This window comes from Triticum urartu, chromosome 3 (assembly GCF_003073215.2).
Source record: "Triticum urartu cultivar G1812 chromosome 3, Tu2.1, whole genome shotgun sequence".
Classification (NCBI taxonomy): Eukaryota; Viridiplantae; Streptophyta; class Magnoliopsida; order Poales; family Poaceae; genus Triticum; species Triticum urartu.
Window position 1 is genome coordinate 601,949,391 of NC_053024.1, and position 9,985 is coordinate 601,959,375.

Sequence of the window (9,985 nt, forward strand, 5' to 3'; positions counted from 1 at the left end):
CAACTCACGGGCACATTTACTAGTGAAGGATAAATAATAAGCAAATACATGTTCCATGATTCTCGAACCCAGGCCCTTGCCTAGTTAGCCAATACCGTGTTTTCAAAACCATAGTATTCCAAAACCTCAGGTAACCCGACCCCAGTATCGCTCCCCTCCTCGTAGGGTTCTCTACTCTCGGCGGCGATTCTTTCGCCAGCGTAGAGAACGAACTCCCCTGCCGCCTTGCTGACTTCTACCTCCCTCGATCTTCTAGGGACGCATCCCGATCGTCTCTGGGAACGAGCGCGGGTGTTGGAGCGAGGCGATCTAGGGTTCCACCAAATAGCTCATAGACAAATTTCTTCGGGCTGGGTTATCAGGCATGGCGGCCAAAGCTTTAGGATCGAAGGCGGCGGTGGACTCCCAAGGATGTAATGGAGATGATGGAGGAACTAGGCCTCAAAGATGAGGACCTTGACGATGTTGTCTTTGAAGAGGAGGCGCCGGCGCCGGAGTCGGTTCGTTTACCTCTGTGGCTTTGTGTCCTGATTGTCCTTCCCTAGCTCCGTTCCCACCACGCCACATAGCACCGCCTCTTGCCCACCTTGTGTCACTACTCCCTCTGGACACACCATTATCGTGAAAAGCCCTATATGTAAACTCAAATTAGTGGCGGCAACATAGGTATCCGCCACTGCTACTTTTTCAAAATAATTGTGGCGGCTAACTGAACGTACCCATCACAGCTAGAGACAATCCAGTGGCGGGCGCGAGCTAGTGCCCGTCATAGGTAGGTTCTTTCAAATTAGCCCGCGGGATGGAAAGTATAGTGGCTGGCAGTAAGAGTGCCCGCCCATTACTTCATCATAAATCAGTGGGGTGCGTTGCGTTGCGCCCGCCACAACTACATTTTGACAAGCCGCGCCAAATAAATCAATCTGAAAAAGTTCCCAGTGGCAGGCGGCCGTGGTCGCCCTCTACTGATCTGCACAGACAGTTACCCTTCCATGCCCGCCTAATCGTCCCCGGTCTATTTTCATTTCCACCGTTTCTTTTCTCTCGATCGGTTCCTGTCCTCTCCCCTTCCACGCCATCCTACGCCTCGACCCTCCATCACTCCGACCCGCCTGAGGCTCCTTCCATTCGTCCGCCGCTTGATTGGCCCGTCGTCGCGTCGTCCGCCTCCACCGCCGTCACGCCGTTCTCCGCCTCCACCACGGCCCATGTCCGCCGCCTCGAACGCCGCCGCCTTCCTGCCATAATTTTCTCCGCCACGTTCGCGACCGGAAAAGTCGTCAATGGTAATACTATCAGAGAGGCTAAGCAACAAACAATATCCTACATATGAGTGGATTCACTCAGTGGAAACAAGGTTCGGGAGTTTTAGATAATAAAAACTAATAAAAACAAACTCTATCCTCCTCCCCAAGAAAAGTCTCCTTCCTCCTCCCGTCGGCGCGGCCTCCGATCCACCCCGCCTCCGATGGCCTTTGGGCTGTGGAGGTGCGGAGGATCTCAGCCCCCCGCCGGCGGGAGGGACTCCGTTCTCGTTTTTGCTAGGTTGAACGTCTTGGTTGGGGCTATGTGGCCGTGGCGATGTCCCTCGGTGGCAATAATGTCTCCCACGTCCTATTCCCGCCCCGATGGTGCAAATAGCATTGTTGGAGGATGTGTGAGGTGTGTCTCCGTCGGATCTCATGGGATTCGGTCGGTGCTGGTCTTGGGTGGATCTATTTGGATCCAGTTTGTGTACGTCTTCGTTCGTGTGGTTCCAGGTTTGATTTTCCGATCTACAACTCTCTTCATCGGCGACGTCACCCTGTTTGTAGCCCTCTCGATCACCCCTGTTCGTTCTCTAGTTCGATTAGCAAAAGAGCCCGTGCGTTGCAACGGAGAAAAAATCACATGTCCGTAAGCATATATGTGTCAGCATGTTTGAAGGAATTGTAGTAGGGAAATGTACATACTTCTAGCCAAATTGACAATGATCACTGATGCACTTGCTAGGTTGCTTGCTCCGAAAAGCACCTCCTTGCGCCATGGACGCCAACATTTGAGTTCCTGGACCGGATTCACCGATGATTGATAGTGTCTCTATCTTGCACATGGTTTCGACTCCGCCCTATCTGTATCGCCCATGCCTGCATAGATGGACTTCTTGGGGTCATGGCAAGTACCAACAAAATAAACAAACATATTTATGGTTTGAAACCTATAAAACAAATTAACACTCGAATACATTTTTTTTGCACATACTACCACTCAAATAACTTTGCAAGTAGCAAAACAATAGTATGAAATTACTCAAAACTACCAAGATCCATTCTTGGAATCAATTCATTATCAGATAGAATGATGTCCAGCCCTCTCCTATTACAACATCACATGCGATATAAATCAGATTTGTCAAGTTATAGGATTAATAAAAAAATTAATACACAATTTTACATGCCTACAACAAACTCATTGTCTTGATTATATGGACATTTTTTCTATTTACGCATAAATGTACTCACCGAACCGAGTTACTAAATTACCTCATGAAGTTTCAGGACGTCTTCACCTTTTTTTTTGTGGGTGGAACGTCTCCACCACGAGCAAATTCCAAGTGAACTACGCTCTTGCACATATGCACTGTTGGAACTCTGAATTTCGTTATGTACATCTGTTTGAGCCTTCAAGCTTCTCTTTGTAAGCGGCTGCTTGTTCCAGAGGTGCAGCAAGCTCCATCAAGCTGTGATTCGGCGAGGAAGCATCTGCAGTAGCAGGCTTTTTGATGGTGTCTTGCATGGAATTGTTCTTCAGAAAGTACAAAAAAGCACCATCTATATAGAAACAGAGATCAATAACACACCTCAAGATCAGTAACACTTGGTCACTAAAACATCAGAAAGTATTCTTCTGTTAAAACACACAACGACAGTTAAAATGCATCAGTACATTGCTCTTGTACTGTGTGAAACAAACTCCCATTGATCTTTTGAATCCTGAATCTGTAGGGAGAACAGAAGGCTGAGGCTACTCATAAAAATCTTGGCATTCAAGGCCACACCTATGTCAAGCTTCTACCATGAGGCACCTTCTCTCCCAAGTCTGAATACTGTAAGGTAGACATGGAAACAAATCAATTATCTCTACAGTTTGCTAGCCCACATTGGCTTTAACATTCAGAAGTACTTATTCTTCTGAAGTGCGCAGTTGACCAAGTCACCGAGCTGGGGAGAAATAAGTGACCCAACTATGAATTGTTGAGTTCTTTGGCCATTGCAAACCCAGATGTCGCTGCTTCTTACTCCTCCAGGTTCATGCTAGTTATTGTTCCTGTCATACACCTGCACATGCAGCAAAAGAAAATTCAGAGATATAAGATGACAGAGAGTAGAGAGCTTGTACGCCGTGCCCATAGGCTGCCCCCTGAGCAAGTTTCAGGCAGCCGGATGCCTTAGTTGCTCCCCTTTTCTGGTCTGTTTCTGGTTCTGGCGGACGCACGCAGGCAGGGCCAGCCCATGGGTCGCAGCTTCAGTTCGTCGTCGGTTCATGCATCACCATTGTAGATAAGAAGATCTTCTCGCCCTAAGACGGTGCGCCTGACCCGCTTCTCTTGGGAGGTCGCATTCTGTTCCAGCGGAGGAGGACCGAGCATGGACAGGGGCTCCTGCCATCCAGGAGGTGCACACGCTCCTTCTGCTAATGTCTCCCTAGCTCCAGACACCGCCAGCACCTCCGTCTGACGCCACCGTTATACAAAGAGAGGGGAAAAGGAGAACGCCAGGCAAACACCTAGGCAAACGCCGGAAGCCGGGCCACCTCATACGCGGGAACGGCAGCACCAAGGAGCACAAGCTAGAGATGTGGAGGAGAAGAGGGGTCGATGCTAGCTCGATTGGGCGGCGGATCAAGGCCCTCCAATGGGCGCCATCGTCTTTGCACGGACCAGCGATGCCGCGCCTGGCTTCCGTCGTCCTCGTTCTACTGATAACCACCACCGGGCTCAGTGGCGGCCATTGCCGCTCCTTGCGTCTGGTGTTGGCCAGCAGTGTCTGGAATTACCAGCAGGCAGCCTGAGATCGACGGCCTGGAGGATGCATCCCCTGTCGGCGCCGAGACACGTGAGGCCCAGGCGCCCAACAGCAGGAGTTGTTCCGCGTTGCCCTCGTTGATGCAGCCGATACCCAACAGTTATTTCGATTCGATTTGTTCTCATGTTACACGATGTGATCAGGAGGCAGATTTTTATTCTCGTACGCAGTCCAAGTTGTATACGTCGTTGTACGCATGCACATTACTTGGTTTGGAAATAATTGTCACCGGCCAACGAAACGGTTTTTTAGTACCACCTCGCGTATATGTTTTAAATTCAAAGTGAAAGCGTAAACTTACGGGAAGAAGCGTATTGTGACAGTGAACCCATGGAGTCAATCTGTGCTTTATTATTATTAAAAAAAAATAGGGAAAGATTGTTTGTCACCCAGGCCTTCCCCCCGTCGTTGCTCCTCCTTTTTTGTTTGACGCTTCCAGGGCTGGGCCATCCCCCTCCTCCTCCACCACCCACACTCCGACAAGTTTCCTGGGCCCGGGTCTTGTGTTTGTGGGCTTAATTGTTTGTTTGTTCTAAACAAAAACTTGGGACAAGCTGTAGGCCTTGTGCGAGTCCAGGTCTGGGCACTTTGCTTGTAAAACAAGCTTGATAGAAACGATGGCAAAAAAGTGGGGCGTTCTTTTTGTCAGGTGAGAGCAACTCTAGCAGACCCCTTAAAAACGCCAAACCTGTAAAATTCCAGCGGGTTTACGGTTCCGGACTAATTTTATGTCCAGAACAGAACCCGTAAAAGTTCGCGGAACCGTAAACGTTTTACGGGCCACCGAAAACACGAGCCTCCGACCCCTACTTCTACACGTCCGAGGACAGTATACAGGCCATGAACCGGGTCCTTCCGCCGCCCTCTCCCCGCGCGCTGCCATCCGTACCATCCATCTCCAGCCGTCGATTTCTCCCTGCTCCAACAAAATTCTGCACTGCAAAAGGATCGAGCGCGTGCCTGCGGCCATGGCTGATCCCGTTCGTGCTTGACGCGAGGAAGAGGAATGGGATGCGGCGGCTCCGTATTTGGGAGCTATGGCGACAGGAGCTAGCTAGCTAGCTAGCTTGCTTCTGGATCGATTGGCCACGACGGGAGCTAGCGAGCTAGCTCCTGGGTCGATCGATTAGCTAGCTCCTGGACCGATTCGACGTCGGCGCTAGCTAGCTTCTGGACCGATTCGAGCAGCAACGGCGACGCGACGCTGGGGCGCTTCGTGCGAGCCGTTCTGGGCGCCCGCTTCGTGCGCTGTTCACCTGCTTCGTAGGAGCGAGCTAGCTGACCGTGGACACGGGCGAGAGGAAGAAGAAGACGTGGGGAAGAACATACGCGAATATTCGGTTTTACAGTCTAAGTTTAAGGGGTCTGCTCGGCCTCACCTCAAACCGACCCTTAAAATGCGTTTCTTGCAAACTGTAAACGCGTTATAAGGGTCCGCGATATAAGGGGTCTGCTAGAGTTGCTCTGATGATGATATTGCCCCTGTCACCACCCCAGCCCCAACTCCTCTCCCCCCGATAACCCTTGCCCCTCATCCCCATCCATTCCATCCCCTTCTTCCCAACCTCATCTACCACAGCCGCCATGGGTGGATGAAAAGGGAAAGAAATAACACACAGACAAGAAATTGAAGATCTGGGAAAAGGAACAAAGCAAGTTGCAGGAGAGAAAAGAATGTCGGGCAGTGGTGCCTCTTACCAGGGTGAGTTTTCTGAATCTTCCTCTCAAGATCCTTCTGTGTGATTTGCTTCTTCTGAACCCCATCCGAAAATCAGCATGCTTTTGCTTGCTTCTTTCTTGATGGGACAAAGAATTTGGCGGTTGGTCTGTGACAAAAAATTGATAGTTAACAGCATCTAGATCAGAGCGTGGGCAGTTGTGTTGTGGCAAAAATAAAGAGAGACAAAAAAAACTCATATCTAGTTCCAGTGCGTGGCAGGTTTTTAGCTAGATTTTAGAAGTGGTAGCTGTAGCAGAGATTGAAAGATCTAGATAAATTGACTGAACAAATCATTCAGTTTTCTGAATCTTTTACATACAGTGTATGTGCAGTTAGATACAGTATGCAGTAAGTGAGAACAAAAGGGGGACAAAAACTTTAGTTATTCATATATATTCCTCCCATTATTGTGTTATATGATGGACAAAAAGTATCACAAACATGATGTTGAGCTGGTATGAAAAGCATCTTGCCTGATTACCACAGAAAGCTGCAAATGGTTCTCAACACTACTTCTGTATGACAAACTAAGCAGCAGTGCCTAGAGAACTAGAGAAGATATTGGATATCATAATTTTGACACTAAAAAATGGCTGCAGGACATGAAGATAACTTTGCGGGGGAGTACATTGGTAAACAGGCAAGTGTTTTCTCCCTCTTTTTTGACTCCTACTTCCATAATTGAAATGAACAAACAAAAGTGCAGACAAAAAAGAAACTTACAATGTATTTATATTCGCAGCCTGGACAATCCCAATATCCTGGAGCATTGTTTGACCCCAGTCTCTTTGGAATGCAAAACAATGGAGCGAGTTTTGTGCCGATGTTTTACCCCAACTCATTTCCTCCTCAGGTCCTTGAGTTGCCTGTCTCATGACCAAAAAATACAAAGCTTATTGTAACTGTTCCTGCAAATATGTACTTGAATGAATGAACGACATATGTGAGTTGCCGAGACAGGTTATATATACTTGAATGAATGAATGAACGACATATGTGTATAGGTATGTATGTGTGAGATGCTGCATGAGTAAGGTTTCCAATAACATGAGCTGACTCGAAAGCGGGACCCATGAAGATTGAAAACAAGTCCACTTGACAAATGTGCATGAGCAGCACTGAGCACTAGACACTAGTATTCCCTGTCTGAAGATACTACAACATCAAGCAAGTTCTTGACATTCTTTTCCCCTTGCATTCTCAGTATCAACACCAAGAATTATGGTACTACTACCAAGCAACACCAGCATCATACCTCTCTCTCTCTCTCTCTCTCTCTCTCTGCTATGTTCTGAAAAAAATCCTCATAATCGATTACTTACTTCGATAATAATACAGCCAATGAAGCTACAGTAAGGGCCTTATTACACTAGACTTCTGATCGGTTGCATCGAAATGGATCGAACGGTTGCACCTTCTAATACAACATACTCCGGTTCCGTGTGAATGAACAAAATCAGTCTGAAAATGAACAAAATTCAGTCTGAATGAAAACAAAAATAAATTCAGAAGTGCTGGTTGCATTTTGGACAGTGGGCAAGGATATTAGAAAATAGTCTGAATTTTTTTCCACCACTCTGTGAAATCACAAAATAATTGAACCAGAAAAGACACAACAGAAAATAGGGCTGGCAAACAAAGTGCTCAACCGAACAACGACGCCAAGTGAAAGCGCCAGGCCACCGGCAAAACAAGACAAAATAGCCATGTCGCATGAGTGTGCACCGGCGTGGCACTAACAGTATAGAGTGAAACAAAATTCAGTCTGAAAACTTCAGTATGTGGTAAAGTTAACAGTATAAACTGATTTTCACCATAAACTAGTGTAGTAGCTATGTGCTGCTGGTAACAAGTAAAGTTGACAAAAACCATGATTATTTTAACTAGTATAAGTGGTGTTCGCATGGTTCCCAGCTGGAAAAACAAAGACTAGTTTAAACACACGTGCATGGCCAGAATATTGGTTTGGGCACAGAGACTACAATCTCATTAGAACCTGAGCACAAACCAGAGAACTGCACGGGGAGAAGAAGGCCCCTACTGAGCAAGCATATATATGGGTAAAAAACAACAGAAAGAACGCCCACAGGCCACAACTGAGCAAACCTATGGCTATCAAACATTTTCATCACGAGATATAGCAACAATTTTATGTGCTCCGTCTCCTTGGAGTAAATGCTTGATTTCACTGATCAAAAAGTTTATTTGTACCATGCTCTTCTATCATCGCCGCTGCAACTGAATCAGATCTTGATGAGCACATACATATTTAGACAGCAACAGGTACTTGTACAAAATTTGAAAGCAGGTCCTGCAGAAGAATAAGCAACAGAATAATTTTGCTAGTTGCTACAAAACAAACAACAAAAGGAATACAGAAGCACCTAGAATCAGAATTGTGCGGCCCCTGGTTTTGCACGTCTGAATCAAAACAAATTCAGTCTGAATACAAAGCGTGTGAATGGCCATTGAGAATTTCATACTGAATCAAACAATTCCTCAAGCCGTTTTTCAGTGCACGGGTAGAATTTCAGTTTAAATCAAACCATTTCAATCTAAACGAACAACAAATTCAGTCTGAAAAAATTGGGTCTGTATAACAAACAAAATTCAGACTCAGAATTCAGTCTGAATCAAGTCCAGATCCCACTCGCTGCCCCACCCCATCGTCCCCAAGCTAACGCCCGCCATTCCTCGAGCCAAGCCAACAAAATCTACCGTGTAAGCGTGTCACCAAATTGAACTGAGCGGAATCAAATAGCGTGAGGGAGACAAGGTGAGTTCCTTACTCGCTCGTGCAGCGCGTCGGCGGCGCAGAGATCAGGGACCCTGCGTAGAGCTCCTGAACGGTGCCGATGGCGGGCAGCTCGTAGGCCGCGCAGACCTCGTGGATCTTGCCGATGGCGGGAGGCTCGTCGGCGGCCACATCGGAGGCCATCCTCTTCGACCTACTCGTCCCCGTCTCTGCCCACCTCTCTCTTCCGCCGATTCAAACAGTGCAAGCCAAAAAAAGCTGAGGCACATAAGTTTCTACACTTGTTATCCTCACCGTTTTAGAAGTCTTTTGGAAAACCCTTTCGAAAATTAAAAAATGCAATTGACAACAAAATTGGCCTGTATGTTCTTACAAGAAAAGTGTCAGGTAGTTTTGTGAAAATAAATGATTATACAGTAACAATCACGTTAAAAAAAGTTATTTGACTTGCAATCGTGCCCTAGTTACAAGTCGAGGGTTGACTTGCAACTAGCCACAGTCGCAAGTCAAATGGTTGAGTAGCAACTTGTTCAACAAACAAATAAAATCATCAAAAACATGCGCCCCCTAGTTGCAGGTCAAGGGTTGACTTGGAACCGGGCACCGTTGCGAATCGACGGTTTACTTGCACCTGGTTCAATAATAGTAAATCAATCAAAATCAAATGCACCCCCCTTAGTTGTGAGTCGATGGTTGACATGCAACTGGGCCCTACCTACAAACAACCATGTGACCGCCTAGTTCTGAGTTGATAGTGGATTTGCAATTGTGGTAACTACGAAAAAAGAGTGCAAAACGTCTAAGTTGCAAGTCGAGGGTTTACTTACAACTGGTTCAACAACAAAATAAATGAATCAAAACAAGCCCCTCCCTCCTTAATTTGCGAGTCGATGATCGACTTGCAACTATTTCAACTACAAAAGAAAAATAGTGCAGCGTGCCCGAGTTGCAAGTCGAGGGTTGACTTGTAACCACGCACGGTTGTGAGTCAAGGGATTACTTGCAACTGGTTCAACAACAGTAAATCAATCAAAACAAGCCAGACCCTAGTTGTGAGTCGATGGTTGACATGCAAGTCGGGCCCTACCTACAAACAGCTAGGCGACCCAATCCCCTAGTTGCGAGTCGATATTGTACTGCGACCCGGCCCCAGTTGCAAGTTGAGGGTTGACTTGCAACCGGGCACGGTTGCGAGTCAAGGGTTTACTTGCAACTGGTTCAGCAACAAATAAATGAATCAAAACAAGGCCCCCCCAGTTGCGAGTTGATAGTGGACTTGCAACTGTGGCAACTATACAAAAAGAGTACGGACATGCGAGTTGCAAGTCGAGGGTTGTCTGGCAACCAGGCACAGTTGCAAGTCGAGGGTTTACTTGCAACTGGTTCAACAACAGTAAATCAATAAAAAAAGCCCCCGCCCTAGTTGCGAGTCGATAGTGGACTTGTAAC

At 47.0% G+C, this 9,985-nt stretch overlaps 1 long non-coding RNA gene across 6 annotated transcripts; it reads right to left on the minus strand.

Annotated features, from left to right (window-relative positions):
* Positions 1 to 802: 802 nt before the first annotated feature.
* LOC125545271 lies at positions 803 to 8,802 on the minus strand. Of its 6 annotated transcripts, XR_007299961.1 has the most exons (7): positions 8,571 to 8,802; positions 7,993 to 8,092; positions 7,104 to 7,242; positions 6,505 to 6,647; positions 5,760 to 5,887; positions 2,520 to 3,314; positions 1,869 to 2,123 (listed from the first exon to the last, which is right to left on the minus strand). It is a non-coding gene; the product is annotated as an uncharacterized LOC125545271 (long non-coding RNA). The 6 variants fall into 6 exon arrangements; XR_007299957.1 differs by lacking the exons at positions 7,104 to 7,242; positions 7,993 to 8,092 and adding an exon at positions 803 to 1,826 and having other exon boundaries at positions 1,950 to 2,123; XR_007299959.1 differs by lacking the exons at positions 7,104 to 7,242; positions 7,993 to 8,092 and having other exon boundaries at positions 2,520 to 2,807; positions 2,923 to 3,314.
* Between the last annotated feature and the right edge of the window lie 1,183 nt (positions 8,803 to 9,985).